The sequence below is a fragment of the Bombina bombina genome, chromosome 3, assembly GCF_027579735.1.
Source record: "Bombina bombina isolate aBomBom1 chromosome 3, aBomBom1.pri, whole genome shotgun sequence".
Taxonomy (NCBI): domain Eukaryota; kingdom Metazoa; phylum Chordata; class Amphibia; order Anura; family Bombinatoridae; genus Bombina; species Bombina bombina.
This window is the reverse complement of record NC_069501.1, coordinates 965,057,196-965,076,597: the sequence shown is the minus strand read 5'-3', so window position 1 is coordinate 965,076,597 and position 19,402 is coordinate 965,057,196. Positions and strand designations below refer to the sequence as shown.

Below are 19,402 nucleotides of genomic sequence, written 5' to 3'. Positions count from 1 at the left end.
AGGATGAAATTGCTTTACAAGGGATTCTACAAATGTTAGAAAAATGGGCAGGTAAGTGGAAAATGAGATTTACTACTAGAAAATGCAAGGTTCTACATTTTGGAAGTAAAAATAAGCAGGTAACCTATTGTTTAAATGGGACTAGACTTAGCAAAACAGAGGAGGAAAGGGATGTGGGAGTAGTAAGAGATAACAAGCAAAATATGGGTGCACAATGCATAGCATGTATTAAAAGAGGGATTGATGCAAGGAAGGAAAGCATAATTCAGTCACTATATAAATCTCTGGTAAGACCTCACCTTGAGAATGGAATGCAGTTCTGGAAACCAATCTCATAAAATACATTGCAGACTTAGAAAAAGTTTAAAGAAGGGCCACAAAACTAATAAGGGGAATTGAGAATTTAAGCTATGAGGAGAGGTTAGCCAAACTGGGTCTGTTTTATCAAGAAAAATGGCGCTTCAGTGGTGAAATGATTAATATATATATATATATATATATATATATATATATATATATATATATATATATATATATATATATATATATATATATATATATATATATATATATATATATATATATATATATATATTCAAGGCCCATATACAGAGATGACGGATGCTCTGTTTATTCCAAGAAAATAGTTTGCGACAAGAAGTCACAATTTAATGCTGGAGGAAACGAGATTTAATCTCCAGCAACGTTAAAGTGCCATAAAACATGTTGAGATCTGTGCATATTCTAAAAGGGCTAAGTAAGTAAAAAATAGTTTGCATAAAAAATTGTTTAAAATTTGCTGGCAAGTATTTTAAAAAGAAAATGTATGCTTACCTGACAAATTTGTTTCTTTCTTGACACGGTGAGTCCACAGATCATCATAATTACTGTAGGGAATATCACTCCTGACCAGCAGGAGGCAAAGAGCACCACACCAAAGCTAATAAATATCACTTCTCTACCGACAAACCCCAGTCATTCGACCAAAGGGAAAGTAGAAAGGAAGTAACATAAGGTGCAGAGGTTTATAGAAAATAAACTGTCTGAAAAATACAGGGTGGGCCGTGGACTCACCGTGTCAAGAAACAAAGAAAGAAATTTATCAGGTAAGCATCAATTTTATTTTATTTCTAATGACACAGTGAGTCCATGGATCATCATAATTACTCTTCAGAACCAATACCCAAGCCAGAGAACACAGATGATAAGGGAGGGACAAGACAGTTAACCTAAACAGAAGGCACCACTGCTTGAAGAACCTTTCTCCCAAAAGAAGCCTCAGCCAAAGCAAAAGTATTGAACTTGTAAAATTTAGAAAAAGGTATGTAAAGATGACCAAGTGGAAGCTTTGCAAATCGGTTCCATAGAAGCCTTATTTTTGAAGGCCCAAGAAGAAGAAACAGCCCTTGTGGAACAAACCGTGATTTTCTCAGGAGGCTGCTGTCCAGCATCTCATATGGCAAACGAATAACACTCCTCAGCCAGAAAGAAAGAAGTAGCCATAGCTTTCTGACCCTTGCGCTTTCCAGAAAAAACAACAAACAAAGAAGAAGACTGGCGAAAATCCATAGTTGCCTGCCAATAATATTTCAACGTACGAACCACATCCAAGTTGTGCAACAAACGCTCTTTATGGGAAGATGGGTTAGGCCACAAAGAAGGAACAAAATTTTTTTTGATTAATATTCCTATCTGAAACCACTTTGGGAAGAAAACCTGAGGCAGTACGCAGTACCACCTTATAAGAATGAAAAATAAGGTAAGGAGATTCCCACTGCAACACTGAAAGCTCGGAAACTCTTCGAGCCGAAGAAATTGCAACCAAAAATAAAACCTTCCAAGATAACATCTTAATATCCAAAGAATGCATAGGCTCAAACTGAGTCTGTTGAACTCTAAGAACCAAATTAAGACTCCAAGGAGGAGTAATAAACAAACATGGGCCGGATTCTAACCAGAGCCTGACAGAAAGATTGAACATCTGGCACGTCCGCCAGAAGCTTGTGTAACAAAATAGATGAAGTAGAAATCTGACCCTTCAGGGTACTTACATATAAACCCTTCTCCAGACCCTCCTGGAGAAAAGACAAAATCCTAGGAATCCTAACTCCAAGAGTAGCCTCTGGATTCACACCAATACAGATATTTACGCCATATCTTATAGTAAATCTTTCTAATCACAGGTTTACAAGCCTGAATCATGGTCTCAATGACCGACTCAGAAAAACCCTGCTTAAAAAGAATCAAGCATTCAATCTCCAAGCAGTCAGCTTCAGAGAAACGAGATTTGGATGAAGAAAGGGCCCCTGAAGCAGAAGGTCCTTTCTCAAAGGCAGTCTCCAAGGCGTAAGAGTTGACATCTCCACCAGGTCTGCATAACAGATCCTGCGAGGCTACGCCCGAGCAATAAAAATCACTGACGCCCTATCCTGCCTGATTCGAGCAATGACCCGTGGAAGGAGAGCGAACTGTGGAAAAACATACGCTAAACTGAAATTCCAAGGAACTGCCAGAGCATCTATCACAGCTGGAGGAACCCTTAACCTCTACCAGTACTTCGGAAGCTTGGCATTCTGACGAGATCAAGCTCCAGCTGCCCCCACTTGAGAATCAAGCTGGAAAAAACCTCCTGATGGAGCTCCCACTCCCCCAGATGAAAGGTCTGTCTGCTCAGAAAATCTGCTTCACAAATGTCCACCCCTGGAATGTGGATTGCAAACAGACAACAGTTGTGAGTCTCCGCCCACTGAATAATCTTGGCTACCTCTGTCATGGCCAAGGAACTCCGAGTTCCTCCCTGATGATTGATGTAAGCCACTGAGGTTATGTTGTCCGACTGAACCCTGATAAACTGGACTGAAGCTAACCGAGGTCAGGCCAGAAGAGCATTGAAGATTGCCCTCAGTTCTAGGATATTTCCTGAAACAAACACCACAGAAGAGAGTCCTTTGATGCCTGATCCAGAACTATTTGCAGAGACAGATCCACATAATCCCCGTTCCATTGACTGAGCATGCATAGCTGCAGGGGGCTGAGATGGAACCTAGCAAACAGTATGATGTCCATAGCCAACACCATCAAACCAATTACCGCCATACACTGAGCCACTGACGGCCGAGGAGAGGACTGAAGGGCAAGGCAAGAATTGAAGATCTTTGTTTTTCTGGTCTCTGTCAGAAAAATCTTCATTGATAGAGAATCTATTTTTGTTCCCAATAACACCACCCTTGTAGCTGGAAACGAGGAACTTTTTCCACAATTCACCTTCCATCTATGAGAACGCAGAAAAGACATCTGTGTGGGAGTTTGCTTGTTGAAAAGATGGCGCCTGAACTAGAATGTCGTCCAGATACGGCGCCACAGCAACACACCGCAATCGGAGCACCGCCAGCAATGCTCCCAATCCTGGGAGTTGTTGCAAGGGAGTTGTTGTCTAGGAAAGCAAATCTCAGAAACTTGTGATGGTCCCTGTGGATGGGAATATGCAGATACGCATCCTTCAGATCTACCGTTGTCATGAACTGACCCTCTTGAACCAAGGGAAGAATGGAGCGAATAGTGTCCATCTTGAAAGACTGAACTCTGAGGAACTTGTTTACACTCTAGAGATCTAAAATTGGTCTGAAAGTTCCCTCTCTTTTGGGAACCACAAACAGATTGGAATAGAATCCCAGACCCTACTACTGTATTGAAACAGGAACTATCATTCCCATATCAAAAAAATTCTGAACAAAATGTAAGAACACCTCTCTCTTTATCTGGTCTACAGATAACCTGGAGAGAAGGAACCTGCCCCTGGGAGGAAAAGTCTTGAACTCGAACTTGTATCCCTCCCTGGGACACGATGTCCACCGCCCAGGGATCCGGACATCCCGAACCCAAGCCCGAATGAAAAAGGAAAGTCTGCCCTCCACAAGATCCACCTCCGGATCGGGGGCAGACCCTGGAGTCAGTAACAGGTTTGTTAGGTTGCTTGCCCTCCTAAACTTTACCACCTCCTTGCAACGGTTACAGGCAAAGAGAATGACTGGGGTTTGTGGTTTGGGAAGTGATATTTATCAGCTTTGCTGTGGTGCTCTCCTGCTGGTCAGGAGTGATATTCCCAACAGTAATTATGATGATCCGTGGACTCACTGTGTCATTAGAAAGAAATAATTTACATAGCCATGCTTTCTGTAGTTGTCCCCCCCGCCCCCTCCCGTAAAAGTGTTTTGCATCAGAAACACAGGCATTGTATTTCAACTGAGTTCAAAGTAGTTCATTTGCTTCTAGGCATGCTACAGCAGATACGTGTTAAAGTCCTGCATTCTACCAAATTAAAGGTGGATATAGATACAGCCATATAAAGGAATTGTGTGGGGGGAGTTAGAGCTGTACAATTCAGACAATTAAAAGAAAGGGTTAAAGACGAGACACTGCAGTATAAATTTGCAGGTAAAGTAATTAAAGTACAAATTATATTTGGTCTCTATCCCAACTTGTTTTTATGTCCCTTTAACTCATTACCTAAGGAGGTAGTAAATGCCAATACCTTAGATACATTTAAAAATGGTTTAGATACATTTCTGGCTAGAAACGGAATCCAGGGATATGATTGCTTGTGTTAAATGGATCACCTTTTTAATGGGATTTATTTAAGCTCAACTGGAGCTTTTTGTAATTATATTTAGATTTGTATAGGTTGAACTCTATGGACTTTTCTCTTTTTTCTACCTCATCTACTACTATGTTACTATGACTATACAAAAAAATTATTATATATATATATATACACTGCTCAAAAAAATAAAGGGAACACTAAAATAACACATCCTAGATCTGAATGAATAAAATATTCTAATTAAATACTTTGTTCTTTACATAGTTGAATGTGCTGACAACAAAATCACACAAAAATTAAAAAATGGAAATCAAGATTTTCAACCCATGGAGGTCTGGATTTGGAGTCACACTCAAAATTAGAAAAGCACACTACAGGCAGATCCAACTTTGATGTAATGTCCTTAAAACAAGTCAAAATGAGGCTCAGTAGTGTGTGTGGCCTCCACGTGCCTGTATGACCTCCCTACAACGCCTGTGCATGCTCCTGATGAGGTGGCGGATGGTCTCCTGAGGGATCTCCTCCCAGACCTGGACTAAAGCATCCACCAACTCCTGGACAGTCTGTGGTGCAAAGTGAAGTTGGTGGATGGAGCGAGACATGATGTCCCAGATGTGCTCAATTGGATTCAGGTCTGGGGAACGGGAGGGCCAGTCCATAGCATCAATGCCTTCGTCTTGCAGGAACTGCTGACACACTCCAGCCACATGAGGTCTAGCATTGTCTTGCATTAGGAGGAACCCAGGGCCAACAGCACCAGCATATGGTTTCACAAGGGGTCTGAGGATCTCATCTTGATACCTAATGGCAGTCAGGCTACCTCTAGCGAGCACATGGAGGGCTGGTCGGCCCCTCAAAGAAATGCCACCCCACACCATTACTGACCCACTGCCAAACTGGCCATGCTGGAGGATGTTGCAGGCAGCAGAACGTTCTCCACGGCATCTCCAGACTGTCACGTCTGTCAAATGTGCTCAGTGTGCCCCTGCTTTCATCTGTGAAGAGCACAGGGCGCCAGTGGCGAATTTGCCAATCTTGGTGTTCTCTGGCAAATGTCAAACGTCCTGCACGGTGTTGGACTGTAAGCACAACCCCCACCTGTTGACGTTGGGTCCTCATACCACCCTCATGGAGTCTGTTTCTGACCGTTTGAGCAGACACATCCACATTTGTGGCCTGCTGGAGGTCATTTTGCAGGGCTCTGGCAGTGCTCCTCCTGTTCCTCCTTGCACAAAGGCGGAGGTAGCGGTCCTGCTGCTGGGTTGTTGCCCTCCTACGGCCTCCTCCACGTCTCCTGATGTACTGGCCTGTCTCCTGGTAGCGCCTCCATGCTCTGGACACTACGCTGACAGACACAGCAATCCTTCTTGCCACAGCTCGCACTGATGTGCCATCCTGGATGAGCTGCACTACCTGAGCCACTTGTGTGGGTTGTATACTCCGTCTCATGCTACCACTAGAGTGAAAGCACCACCAGCATTCAAAAGTGACCATAACATCAGCCAGAAAGCATAGGAACTGAGAAGTGGTCTGTGGTCACCACCTGCAGAACCACTCCTTTATTGGGGGTGTCTTGCTAATTGCCTATAATTTCCACCTGTTGTCTATCCCATTTGCAAAACAGCATGTGAAATTGATTGTCACTCAGTGTTGCTTCCTAAGTGGACAGTTTGATTTCACAGAAGTGTGATTGACTTGGAGATACATTGTGTTGTTTAAGTGTTCCCTTTATTTTTTTGAGCAGTGTATATATATATATATATATATATATATATATATATATATATATATATATATAATTTTTTGAGAGAAAGTGACTTGTCTACTAAAAAATAAACTTTCTTTCATGTAATTGGCAAGAGTCCATGAGCTAGTGACGTATGGGATATACAATCCTACCAGGAGGGGCAAACCTCAAAATGCCTATAAATACACCCCTCACCACACCCACAATTCAGTTTTACAAACTTTGCCTCCTATGGAGCTGGTGAAGTAAGTTTGTGCTATGATTTCTACGTTGACATGCGCGTCTCAGCATTTTGAAGCCCAATTCTTCTCAGAGTACAGTGAATGTCAGAGGGATGTGAAGAGAGTATCTCCTATTGAATGCAATGGTTTTCCTCACGGGAGATCTATTTCATAGGTTCTCTGTTATCGGTCGTAGAGATTCATCTCCTACCTCCCTTTTCAGATCGAAGATATACTCTCATATACTATTACTTCTACTGATAACTGTTTCAGTACTGGTTTGGCTATCTGCTATATGTGGATGGGTGTCTTTCGGTAACTATGTTTTTATTACTTAAGACACCTCAGCCATGGTTTGGCACTTTATGTATTAATATAAAGTTCTAAATATATGTATTGTACTTATATTGGCCATGAGTCAGGTTCATGTATTTCCTTTTACAGACTGTCAGTTTCATATTTGGGGAAAATAAACATATTTAAGAAATATTTTTTTCTTACCTGGGGTTTAGTATTTTTTCAAATTGACTGCTTTTTTCTTTCAAATTGCGGGCAAAATTAGGCCCGTGGGTGCGCAAAATGCTAAACTTTATTGCGTCATTCTTGGCGCTGGAATTTTTTGGCGCAAGAGTACATCAGTTGATGCAAGTTCTTAATTTCCGGCGTCTTAGTTGACGCCGAGTTCTTGCACAAGGTTGTGTCATTAGTGACGAGAGTGTGTCATTTCCGGATGTTATTGACGCCAAAAAAATTTCAGTTATGTTGTGCGTTATACTTGGCGCCAAATATTTTCATTTATCACCCCATTTCTATTTGCCTCTTGCCTTTTTCTATGTCAGAGGGCTATGCTATTAGCATTTTTTTCCCATTCCTGAAACTGTCATATAAGGAAATTGATCATTTTGCTTTATATGTTGTTTTTTCTTTTACATTTTGCAAGATGTCTCAATCTGATCCTGTCTCAGAAGTATCTGTTGGAACTTTGCTGCCTGATATCGGTTCTACCAAAGCTAAGTGCATTTGTTGTAAACTAGTAGAGATTATATCTCCGAATGTCATTTGTAATAGTTAATAAACTTTTACATGCAGATAATGTGTCCATCAGTAATAGTACATTGCCTGATGCTGTTCCTTCAACTTCTAATGTACAAGATATACCTATGAATTTAAAAGAATTTGTTGCTGATTCTATTCAGAAGGCTTTGTCTGCTTTCCCGCCTTCTAATAAACGTAAGAGGTCTTTTAAAACTTCTCATAAGGTTGATAAAATTTCAAATGACCGAAAACATAATGAATTATCCTCCTCTGATGAGGATCTATCTGATTCAGAAGATCCTTCCTCAGATATTGACACTGACAAATCTACTTATTTATTTAAAATGGAGTATATTCGTTCTTTGTTAAAAGAAGTGTTGATTACTTTGGATATTGAGGAAACTAGTCCTCTCGATATTAGAACTAGTAAACGTTTAAATTCTATTTTTAAATCTCCTGTGGTTACTCCAGAGGTTTTTCCAGTTCCTGATGCCATATCTGATATTATTTCTAAGGAATGAAATAAGCCTGGTACTTCTTTTATTCCTTCTTCAAGGTTTAAAAAAATGTATCCATTACCAGCAATTTCAATAGAGTTTTGAGAAAAGATCCCCAAAGTTGATGGGGCTACTTCTACTCTTGCTAAACGTACCACTATTCCTATATAATATAGTACTTCTTTTAAAGATCCTTTAGATAGGAAAATGTATTATTATCTAAGGAAAGCTTATTTATATTCAGGTCATCTCCTCAGGCCTGCAATTTCTTTGGCTGATGTTGCAGCTGCATCAACATTTTGGTTGGAAAATTTAGCGCAACAAGAATTGTATCCTGATTTGTCTAGCATTGTTCGCTTACTGCAACATGCTAATCATTTTATTTGTGATGCCGTTTTTGACATCATCAAAATTGATGTTAGATATATGTCTTTAGCTATTTTAGCTAGAAGACCTTTGTGGCTTAAATCTTGGAACACTGATATGACTTCTAAGTCCAGATTGCTATCTCTTTCTTTCCAAGGTAATAAATTATTTGGTTGGATTCTATTTCAACTGTTACTTGGGGAAGTTTTTTTGCATCAGGATAAAAGACCTAAGGGTAAATCTAAAGCTTCTAACCGTTTTCGTTCCTTTCGTCAAAATAAGGAACAGAAACCTAATCCTTCCCCCAAGGAATCTGTTTCCAATTGGAAACCTTCCACAAATTGGAAAAAATCCAAGCCATTTAAGAAACCAAAGCCAGCCCCAAAGTCTGCATGAAGGTGCGGCCCACATTCCAGCTCAGCTGGTAGGGGGCAGATTAAGGTTTTTCAAGGATGTTTGGATAAATTCTGTCCAAAATCAATGGATTCAGAGTATTGTCTCTCAGGGGTACCGAATAGGATTTAGAGTAAGACCTACTGTTAGAAGATTTTTTCTCTCACGTATACCAGCAAATCCAGTGAAAGCTCAGGCTTTCCTGAAGTGTGTTTCAGGCCTGAGTTATCAGGGGTAATCATGCCAGTTCCATTTCAGGAACAGGGTCTGGGGTTTTATTCAAATCTATTCATTGTCCCAAAGAAGGAAAATTCATTCAGACCAGTTGTGGATCTGAAAATTTTATATTGTTATGTAAGAGTACCAACTTTCAAAATGGTGACTATAAGGACTATTCTGCCTTTTGTTCAGCAAGTACATATGTCCACAACAGACTTGCAGGATGCATAGCTTCATATTCTGATTCATCCAGATCATTATCAGTTCCTGAGATTCTCTTTTCTAGACAAGCATTACCAATTTGTTGCTCTTCCTTTTGGCCTAGCGACAGCTCCAAGAATCTTTTCAAAGGTTCTCGGTGCCCTGCTCTCTGTAACCAGAGAGCAGGGTATTGCGGTGTTTCCTTATTTGGACGATAGCTTGGTACTAGCTCAGTCTTTACGTTCTGCAGAATCTCACACAAATCAACTAGTGTTGTTTCTTCGAAAACATGGTTGGAGGATCAATTTACCAAAAAGATTCTTGATTTCTCAGACAAGGGTCACCTTTTAGGCTTCCAGATAGATTCAGTGTCCATGACTCTGTCTCTAACAGACATGAGACGTTTAAAATTGGTTGCAGCCTGTTGGAACCTTCAGTCTCAGTCATTCCCTTCAGTAGCTATGTGCATGGAAGTTTTATGTCTCATGACTGCAGCATCGGACGCGATCCCCTTTGCTCGTTTTCACATGAGACCTCTCCAGCTTTATATGCTGAACCAATAGTGCAGGAATTATACAAAGATACCACAATTAATATCCTTAAATCCCAATATTCAACACTCTCTGACTTGGTGGTTAGATCACCAGCGTTTAGTTCAAGGGGCTTCTTTTGTTCGGCCAACCTGGACTGTGATCACGACAGATGCGAGTCTTTCAGGTTGGGGAGCTGTTTGGGGATCTCTGACAGCACAAGGGGTTTGGAAATCTCAAGAGGCGAGTTTACCAATCAATATTTTAGAACTCTGTGCAATTTTCAGAGTTCTTCAGATTTGGCCTCTGTTGAAGAGAGAACCGTTCATTTGTTTTCAGACAGACAATATCACAACAGTGGCATATGTCAATCATCAGGGTGGGACTCACAGTCTCCAAGCTATGAAAGAAGTATCTCTGATACTTGCTTGGGTGGAATCCAGCTCCTGTCTAATATCTGCCGTTCATATCCCAGGTGTAGACAATTGGGAGGCGGATTATCTCAGTCGTCAGACTTTACATCCGGGGGAATGGTCCCTCCATCCAGATGTGGGGTCTTCCAGATATGGATCTAATGGCCTCTCATCTAAACAAGAAACTTCCCAGTTACCTGTCCAGGTCCAGGGATTCTCAGGCGGAAGCAGTGGATGCGTTGAAAGTTCCTTGGTGTTATCAACCTGCTTATATTTTCCCGCCTCTAGTTCTTCTTCCAAGAGTGATCTCCAAAATCCTCATGGAACAATCGATTGTGTTGCTGGTGGCTCCAGCATGGCCTCACAGGTTTTGGTATGCGGATCTTGTTAGAATGTCCAGTTGCCAACCTTGGCCACTTCCATTAAGGCCGGTCCTGCTGTCTCAAGGTCCATTTTTCCAACAGGATCTCAAATCATTAAATTTGAAGGTGTGGAAATTGAAGCCTAGTGCTAAATCATAGAGGTTTCTCTGACTCAGTGATTAATACTATGTTACAAGCTTGTAAATCTGTTTCTAGGAAGACTTACATTTCATGGTGTTCTCATAAATTTTCTTGGCATTCTTTTAGAAATCCTAGAATTTTACAGTTTCTTCAGGATGGTTTAGATAAGGGTTTGTCTGCAAGTTCCTTGAAGGGACAAATCTCTGCTCTTTCTGTTTTATTTCACAGAAAGATTGCTAAACTTCCTGATATTCACTGTTTTGTACAGGCTTTGGTTCGTATCAAGCCTGTCATTAAATCAATCTCTCCTCCTTGGAGTCTTAATTTGGTTTTGAAGGCTTTACAGGCTCCTCCTTTTGAGTCTATGAATTCTTTGGACATTAAATTACTTTCTTGGAAAGTGTTGTTCCTTTTGGCCATCTCTTCTGCTAGAAGAGTTTCTGAATTATCTGCTCTTTCTTGTGAATCTCCTTTTCTGATTTTTCATCAGGATAAGGCAGTTTTGCAGACTTCATTTACATTTTTACCTTTGTGAATTCTAACATTAGTAGATAAATTGTTGTTTTTTCTTTGTGTCCTAATCCTAAGAATTCTTTGGAAAGATCCTTACATTCTTTGGATGTGGTGAGAGCTTTGAAATATTATATTGAAACTACTAAAGATTTCAAGGAAGACTTCTAGTCTATTTGTTATATTTTCTGGTTCTAGGAAAGGTCAGAAGGCTTCTGCTGTTTCCTTGGCTTCGTGGTTATAGCTTTTGATTCTTCAAACTTATTTGGAGTCGGGTCAAACCCCACCTCAGAGAATTACAGCTCATTCTACTAGATCAGTCTCCACTTCGTGGGCTTTTAAGAATGAAGCCTCAGTTGATCAGATTTGCAAAGCTGCAACTTGGTCTTCTTTGCATACATTTACTAAATTCTACCGTTTTGATGTATTTGCTTCTTCAGAAGCAGTTTTTGGTAGAAAAGTTCTTAAGGCAGCTGTTTCAGTTTGATTCCTCTGCAGATGTTTTTAAGTTTTTCTTTTCATTATGAGAATAAACTTATATTTTGGGTTGTGAATTATTTTTTTCAGCGGAAAATGGCTGTTTTTATTTTTATCCCTTCCTCTCTATTGACTCTTGCGTGGAGTTCCACATCTTGGGTATTGCTATCCTATACGTCACTCATGGACTCTTGCCAATTACATGAAAGAAAACATAATTTATGTAAGAACTTACCTGATAAATTCATATCTTTCATATTGGCAAGAGTCCATGAGGCCCACCCTTTTTATGGTGGTTATGATTTTTTTGTATAAAGCACAATTATTTCCAAATTACTTTGTTGATGCTTTTTACTCCTTTCTTTATCACCCCACTACTTGGCTATTCGTTAAACTGAATTGTGGGTGTGGTGAGGGTGTATTTATATGCATTTTTAGGTTTGGGAAACTTTGCCCCTCCTGGTAGGATTGTATATCCCATACGTCACTAGCTCATGGACTCTTGCCAATATGAAATAAATGAATTTATCAGGTAAGTTCTTATTAGGGGGTCTATAGACATACCAGATTTTTTTTATTTTTAATTGTGCATATAATGTCATATTCCAAAGCAATTTAAAAAAAAAAAAAATCTTATTTGTAGTACTGCGCCACCAAAATTTGAAAGAGCAGGCAATTCTCTTTTTAAATGAATGATCTTACAGGTTTGTTGCTGCTAAGGGAGCTGAGATCAAGGGATTTGAAGAAACTCCCCACAACCAGCTCCCTTGCAGATACCTAAGCTTCCTGGCTCTGACCCCTTTGTGATGTCACCACGTGCGTATGTGTTGACGTCACCATCACTGCCATGAAGTCTGGGAGTGCTGCCCACTAGGCCACCAATGAACCCTGGCCTGTAGTACGGGGGATCAACGAAAACAGCATTAGACCAGCAATCAACCTACATGAAGAAAAGGGCTCGCATAAAGCGCATAAAAGTAGGACTAGGACGCCTTGTCATGCGCATCAAAGCAGCGTTGGATAAATCTGCTTTAAAAGTAGCAGCACGTAAAAATATTCAGGACCCAGGCATACTTTCAGGAGCCAGACAGTGACATTTGTATATAATATGAGGAACAACCTAAAACGTTGGGGGCCAGGGGTAGAATTCTAGGAGCTAGACCAGGAATAGGGTGTACTAGCTAAAGTTTTGGAGCTCAGGATGGGGAGAAACTTTATTATATTGATGAGAAATGGCCAAATTCTGGCATCATCAAGATTGAAATGTATCTGACTTTGGTAAAGTTTTAGATTTTGAGGTCCCAGCTACTATGCCCAAATAAACACATTTCTAAACTCCCATCTTTCTAAGTGAACAACTTTTAAGTGATAGTATTAAGAAGTATACAAGAATTAAACAGGACATTGGACAGAGTCCAACTCATTTGCTACTTACTAAGTCTGCTGAAACTAACCCTGCTATTTTTCCATTTACTTTCAGGAAAGTGTCTTTCACCCTCTGAAATCACTGTCTCTTCCTGGGCCTTTTTTACACTTTTTAAATCAGATTTGGTATGTGTCTTTCGCCCTTTGATATCAGTCTCTTCCTGGGATATTTTTGCACTTTTTAAAATCTGCTTTGTTTTGTCTTTCACCCTTTGAAATCACAGTCTCTTCCTAGGCCATTTTCACATTTTTTAAAGCTGCTTTAATATGTTTCTTTCACAGCATGAGTAATTATTTAACCTGCTAACTTTGCTAAATTGATTAACCCCAACACAATTTGATTTACTTGTATACATCCCTCTGATCTTAGTCTAAATTATACTGCTATACATTTCAGCTAGGGGACAGCATTTGCAGGGAACTCAATCTTTCTAAGTGAACATTTTTTTAATGGCATAGCACTAAGAATTATACAAGAATTGAACAAGATTTGAAAAAGATTAGAACTGCCACTGAGGCAAGCAAATAGTTTCCTTGTTATTACAATTTTCTGAATTTACTGTTCTGGTATGTTTTCTGGCATCCTTTTCATTTTTAAAACTACATTTGTACTTTACAGGGACCTCTCATTCATTCCTTATCCACAAGCAGATTTTATAGGCCCTTCTCTTCTTTTTTTCCTTACCTTAGCTATCATGAACTACCTTTAACCCATTCCAGTCCTATAAATTTTGAATAAACGTGCCAGCAGTTCTTATTTTTTTTATTTTAGCACCATCAGCGGTAGCCCTACTAGCTCAGGTGTACATGCAACCTGGGGCGTTGCACTTGCCCTCTGGCTTCCTGCAGCGGTCCCGGTGCCTGCGGGCATCCGTCTCGTACCAGTGATCAGTGCACAGCGCCACATCTAGCCTAGCTGTGGCGCTGTGCACTGATCACTGGTATGAGACAGACACCCGCAGGCACCAGGACCGCTGCAGGAAGCCGGGGGCAAGCGTAACGACCCAGGTTACATGTACACCAAAGGCCAGCACCTGCCACTCCGCAGCAGGCTCTGTAGGAGTGCACGGGGAGAGGAGCTCACCCCCGGAAAGTCCACCTCATTTCAAGGGTGGGGGAAACGAGCAGGGGGAAAGGACCGGAGCTTGCCCCCTTCTCGGCCATACCTGGGGGGGGGGGGGGGATTCTCACTGCAGCCGCTGCAGGGCTATGGAGGAAATGTCACTGGAACTTCAGCACCTTAGAGGGAACATGTCAAAAAATATCCAACATTGGACCGCAAGCGGTAAAACCCTTTGTCGGATATATTCCGACATAGCACCGGAAAGGGTTAATTTAAAATCTGTCCCTAAACTGCGCCACCTCATAAATACTCGCACTGCTACAACCCTCCTTCTCTCTCTTGCTGCTTTTAGCATCAGGGGACCATCTCTCCTAATCCTGTACTGTACTTCATTCCCACCATTACCCAGTCAAGCACACATTTAAGAAGCTTTAATAAATGAAAAAAACGCATAACCTCATATATATTCCACTGCCGCCTCTGCAAAACAACTTCAGCAACTCACTTCCACTTTGTCACAATGGACTGACTCTCCCACTTACAAAGATGGTTACTCCCTTGATCTGATCTTTAGCCATCAATGCACTATTGTTTTTAAACTTCAAAAACTCTCATTTTCCTCTTTCTGACCACCATCTACTCATTTGCAACATCTCATCCCTCCCTACAAGTCTCCCAACAGCTTGCCAATTCCCTCGAACCTCTCCTCTCACCCAGCTCCTCCTTCTCCTGCCCTGACCAATCTGCCCCTATAATTCCACCCTTACATCAGTCCTTGACAATCTGGCCCCTCTTACCATTGCTCGGAAATCACATACTCATCATCAGCCCTGGCATACTCCTCTGACACGGTACCTACGCAGATGTTCCCGTACAGTTGAGCGGGACTGGAGAAAATCTTGGAGTTCAGCTGATTTCCTTCATTACAAGTTCATTTTGAACTCCTACTATTCTGCCCTTAATCTCTATAAGCAACATTACTTCTCTACTCTTATCTCTTTCTTCAAACCCAAAACGTCTGTTCTCCACTTTCAATATTCTTCTCCGCCCACCACCAACCCCTAATAAAACTTCTGTCAGCTCAAGACTTTGCCAGCCACTTCAATAACAAAATCAGCTCTCAACATACTTCCATTCTCTCACCCCCCTCAAGTGCTTGCAAACAACCACAACCCACATAACCATAAATTTAGCTCTTTCTCCCCTGTTACTGAGGAAGAAGTTTTGGCACTTATAATGTGCTCTCACCTCACTAACTGTCCCCTCACAGCTGCTTCCCTCCCTTCTCTTCTACCCTTACCGCTATACTCACACATATTTTCAAACTCTCCCTCAGCACCGGTATATTTCCCTCATCTCTGAAACATGCACTGGTCCCACCTATCCTCAAAAAACTCATTTGATCCAACCTCCCCATTCAACTACCGCCCTATTTGCCTACACACTCTTGCCTCAAAGCTTCTCGAAAAGCTAGTATATACATGTCTATCCCATTTCCTCACATTAAACTCCCTCCTCGACCCACTGAAATCTGGATTTCGTCCTCATCACTCCACAGAGACAGCAATCGTTAAGATTACCAACGATCTACTTACAGCAAAATCAAAAACCCACTTCTCTCTGCTTATCCTCCTTGATCTGTCTGCAGCCTTTGATACAGTTGACAACCCTCTTTTGCTCCAAACCCTCCAATCCTTTGGCATTTGTGACACATCCTTTCCCGCTTCGATTACTGCAACGCTGTCCTCTTTGGTCTCCCCAGCTGACGCCTACCTCCTCTAAATCCATAATGAATGTCTCTGCCAGGCAAATCTTTCTTACACGTCGCTCTTCATCTGCCAATCCCTCTACTGGCTTCCTCTTGCCTTCAGGATTAAAAATCTCACTCTGACATACAAAGCCCTCAACTGCACTGCTCCCCCTATATCTCAGACCTTGTCTCCAGATACTCTCCCTCCCGTCCCCTTTGCTTTGCTCGTGACCACCTACTCTCCTCCTCTCTTGCAACCTCCTCACACTACCGTTTACAGGACTTCTCCAGACTGGCTTCCATCTTGTGAAACTCTGTGAGCTTGCTCCACAAGACTCTCCCCTAGTTTTGAAAAACTTCAAGCGCTCCCTAAAGACTCTACTGTTCAGGGATGCAGACAACCTACACTAACCTTTCTTCATACCGTTTCCTCTCCTCCATTGCTATCTCTTTGAACCCCCTTAGCATGTAAGCCTAAGAGCCATGCTGATTGTAGATCACCTTCTTTAGAGCTGACTACAACAGTACGACTCTAGGCAGGGACCTCTACCCATCTGATTCTAATAAATGTTTCCTTATATTCCGCCTATGTTTATAGCGCTGCGGAATCTGTTGGCGCTCTAAAAATAACAGATAAAATAATATCCCATGCCTCCAAAAGGCAAACACTCCCTTCACTTGTGCATTATAGAACTTTCACTCTACGCAAGAAACTTACCTGTTCATCTCCCACTCCCTTAGCCTCTTATCCCTTACTGAAACCTGGCTCTTTCCCTTTAGACACAGCCTCTCAGCTGTTCTTTCTTACAGTGGGCTGCACTTCAGCCATACACCCAGGCCTGGCAACAAGCAAAGAGGTGGTGTTGGCATCCTCTCTCGCTGCTGTAATTTTTTAATACATACCCGCCATTTTTTCCCTCACATTCTCTTTCTTTGAAGCACATACAGTTTGTCTATTTTTAATACTATCCGAGTTGCTGTCATTTATCACCCCTTGAGTAACCCACCCTTTTCCTTGACCACTTCACCTCATGGCTACCTTACTTCCTATCGTGTAACTCATATGCCCTCATTCTTGGGGACTTCAATATTCCCATTGATAACCCAAGCGCTCCTGGATTTTCAAAGCTCATTTTATCTTTGGCATCTTACAGTGGACTAATTCCCCCACTCACAAAGATGGCCATTCAAATGACCTAATGTTTAGCCACCACTGCTCAGTTTCTCCGTTTACTAACTACCCATTACAACTCCCTGACCACCATCTCTTAAAATGCTGCATCACTACTCCGACTGCACACCCATCACCTAACCATTCTAATAGACTCTATAGAAATTTACACACCTTCAGCACAGAACTATTCTCTCAAACTCTAAACCCCCTTCTCTACACAATCTCCTCTAATTCCCAGCCTTGAGAAATCTATCTCTCTGTATAATTCCATTTTGACCTACGCACGACAAAATAGCACCTCCTTCTATAGCTCGCACCCAACGAAAGCACCCACAACCACATCTGACACGCTACTTGCAAACATGCACCCGCACTGCAGAACGCCCCTGGAGGAAATCTCACTTCTCTGCCAACTTCTTGCATTACAAATTTATGCTGCACCCTAACTCCTCCGTCCTCTCCAAGCTAAACCACTTTGCAACTATTATTTAATCTATGTCTTACAATCCACAGCATCTTATTTCCACTTTTAATTCCCACACACTCCTCCCATTACCACTTCTGTCACAGCACATGACTTTTCAATACATTTCAAAACTAAAATTGACTTAATCCGACAAGAAATAACTTCCTACACAACAACAGTTCACTCCACACAAATCACTTTAAACTTTCAAAATCAGCCTACCCAAAAACTCAGTTCACTCCTGTTACAGAGGAGGAGGTTTCTGCTCTCCTTTCATCTTCCCATCTTACTACGTCCCCTAGACCCTACTATTCCCTCACAACTGCTACATTCTCTTTCCCCTGAACTTACACTCATCGTAACACACATTCAATGTCTCCCTTAAATCTGATAAATTTCCATTATCCCTAAAACATGCTCTAATTACACCTACTCTTTAAAAGGTCATTCAATCCAGCATCCTCTTGCAAATATCACCCAATCGGTCTTCTTCCCCTCTCCTAAAAATTTCTTAAGCGGATTGTTTATAAATGCTAATCACACTTTCATTTAGCCATCGTCTTGACCCTTTGCATTGTCTCGACCATCCACTGTTGATCCAGACTCTTCAATCTTAGGGTATTTGTGACACAGCTCTAAGGTGGCTCTCTTCCTACCTTTCTAACTATACCTTCAGTGTATGCTTCTCTGGCTCCTCCTCCTCCTCTTTACCCCTCTCTGTTGGGGTTCTTCAAGGCTCAGTTCTTGGTCAACTTCTTTTTCCAAGTCTACACATCCTCTCTAGGCTCTGTAAGTCATGTGGGTTTCAGTAACATCTTTATGCTGATGACAGCCAAATCTACCTTTCTGCACCAGACATTCTCTCTACCCTGCAGACTCGTTTCACCAGCTGCTTAGCTAATATCTCATCTTGGATGGCTTCTTACTACTTAAACTGAACTTATATTTCCTCCCTCAGAAAATCTCCTGCTGCTTCTAATTTAAGAATATCTATCACATTTCTCACTTCCTCAATCAAGACAACTAAAATTCTCATCCACTCCCTTATTTCCCGCCTTGACTACAATTTTGTCTTCTCTGGTCTCCAAACCTACCGCCTGTCCCCACTGTAATTCATCATGAATGCCTCTGCCACGCTCATCTTCCTTAAAGTGAATGTCAATTTTGATGCTAAAGTGCCCGGTTTTTAAAAATTTGATTCAAAACAGGGGCACTTTAATTCATCAAAATTTACATTTCACTCGTGCTGTGAAAAAAAAAAAAAAAAACTTACCTTTTAATCTTAACAGCAGCTCCAGCTTCCTCTGGTTGTTGCAAGCCATTTCTGAAGTCCAAAATGATGGATAGGTCATACTCAAATCACGACATCCCCCCCAGGGGAATCCGTGTCTGATTCAACACCATGATTGGATGAAGCCGGATTCCTCATTTTAGACCCAGGAAGAGGCTTTGCAATGGGTGGAGGAAACTGGAGCTGCTGTCAAGATTAAAAGGTAAGTTTTTTTCTCAACAGGAGAATTAAAGTGCCCCTATTTTTAATAAAAAATTTAAAAACCAGGCACTTTAGCATCAAAATTGACATTCACTTTAAACATTGCTCCACATCTGCTGCACCTCTTTGCCAACACCTCCATTGACTTCTCTTAGGGTCAGAATTATGTAATTTTATTCTTCACACTAACATACAAAACGTTCCCCAACACTGCAACCTCCAATACTTCTGCACTTATAAGCAAATACTCAACAACCCACCCCCTCTGCTCTGCCCAAGACCTACTCTTCTTATCTCTCATTACTTCCTCACACTCTAGT

At 41.3% G+C, this 19,402-nt stretch overlaps 1 protein-coding gene across 1 annotated transcript in view; it reads right to left on the bottom strand.

The window, feature by feature from the left end:
* The window catches only part of RB1 (RB transcriptional corepressor 1), a 1,127,793-nt gene that overhangs the window by 957,581 nt on the left and 150,810 nt on the right, over positions 1–19,402 (bottom strand). The window lies entirely within an intron of this gene.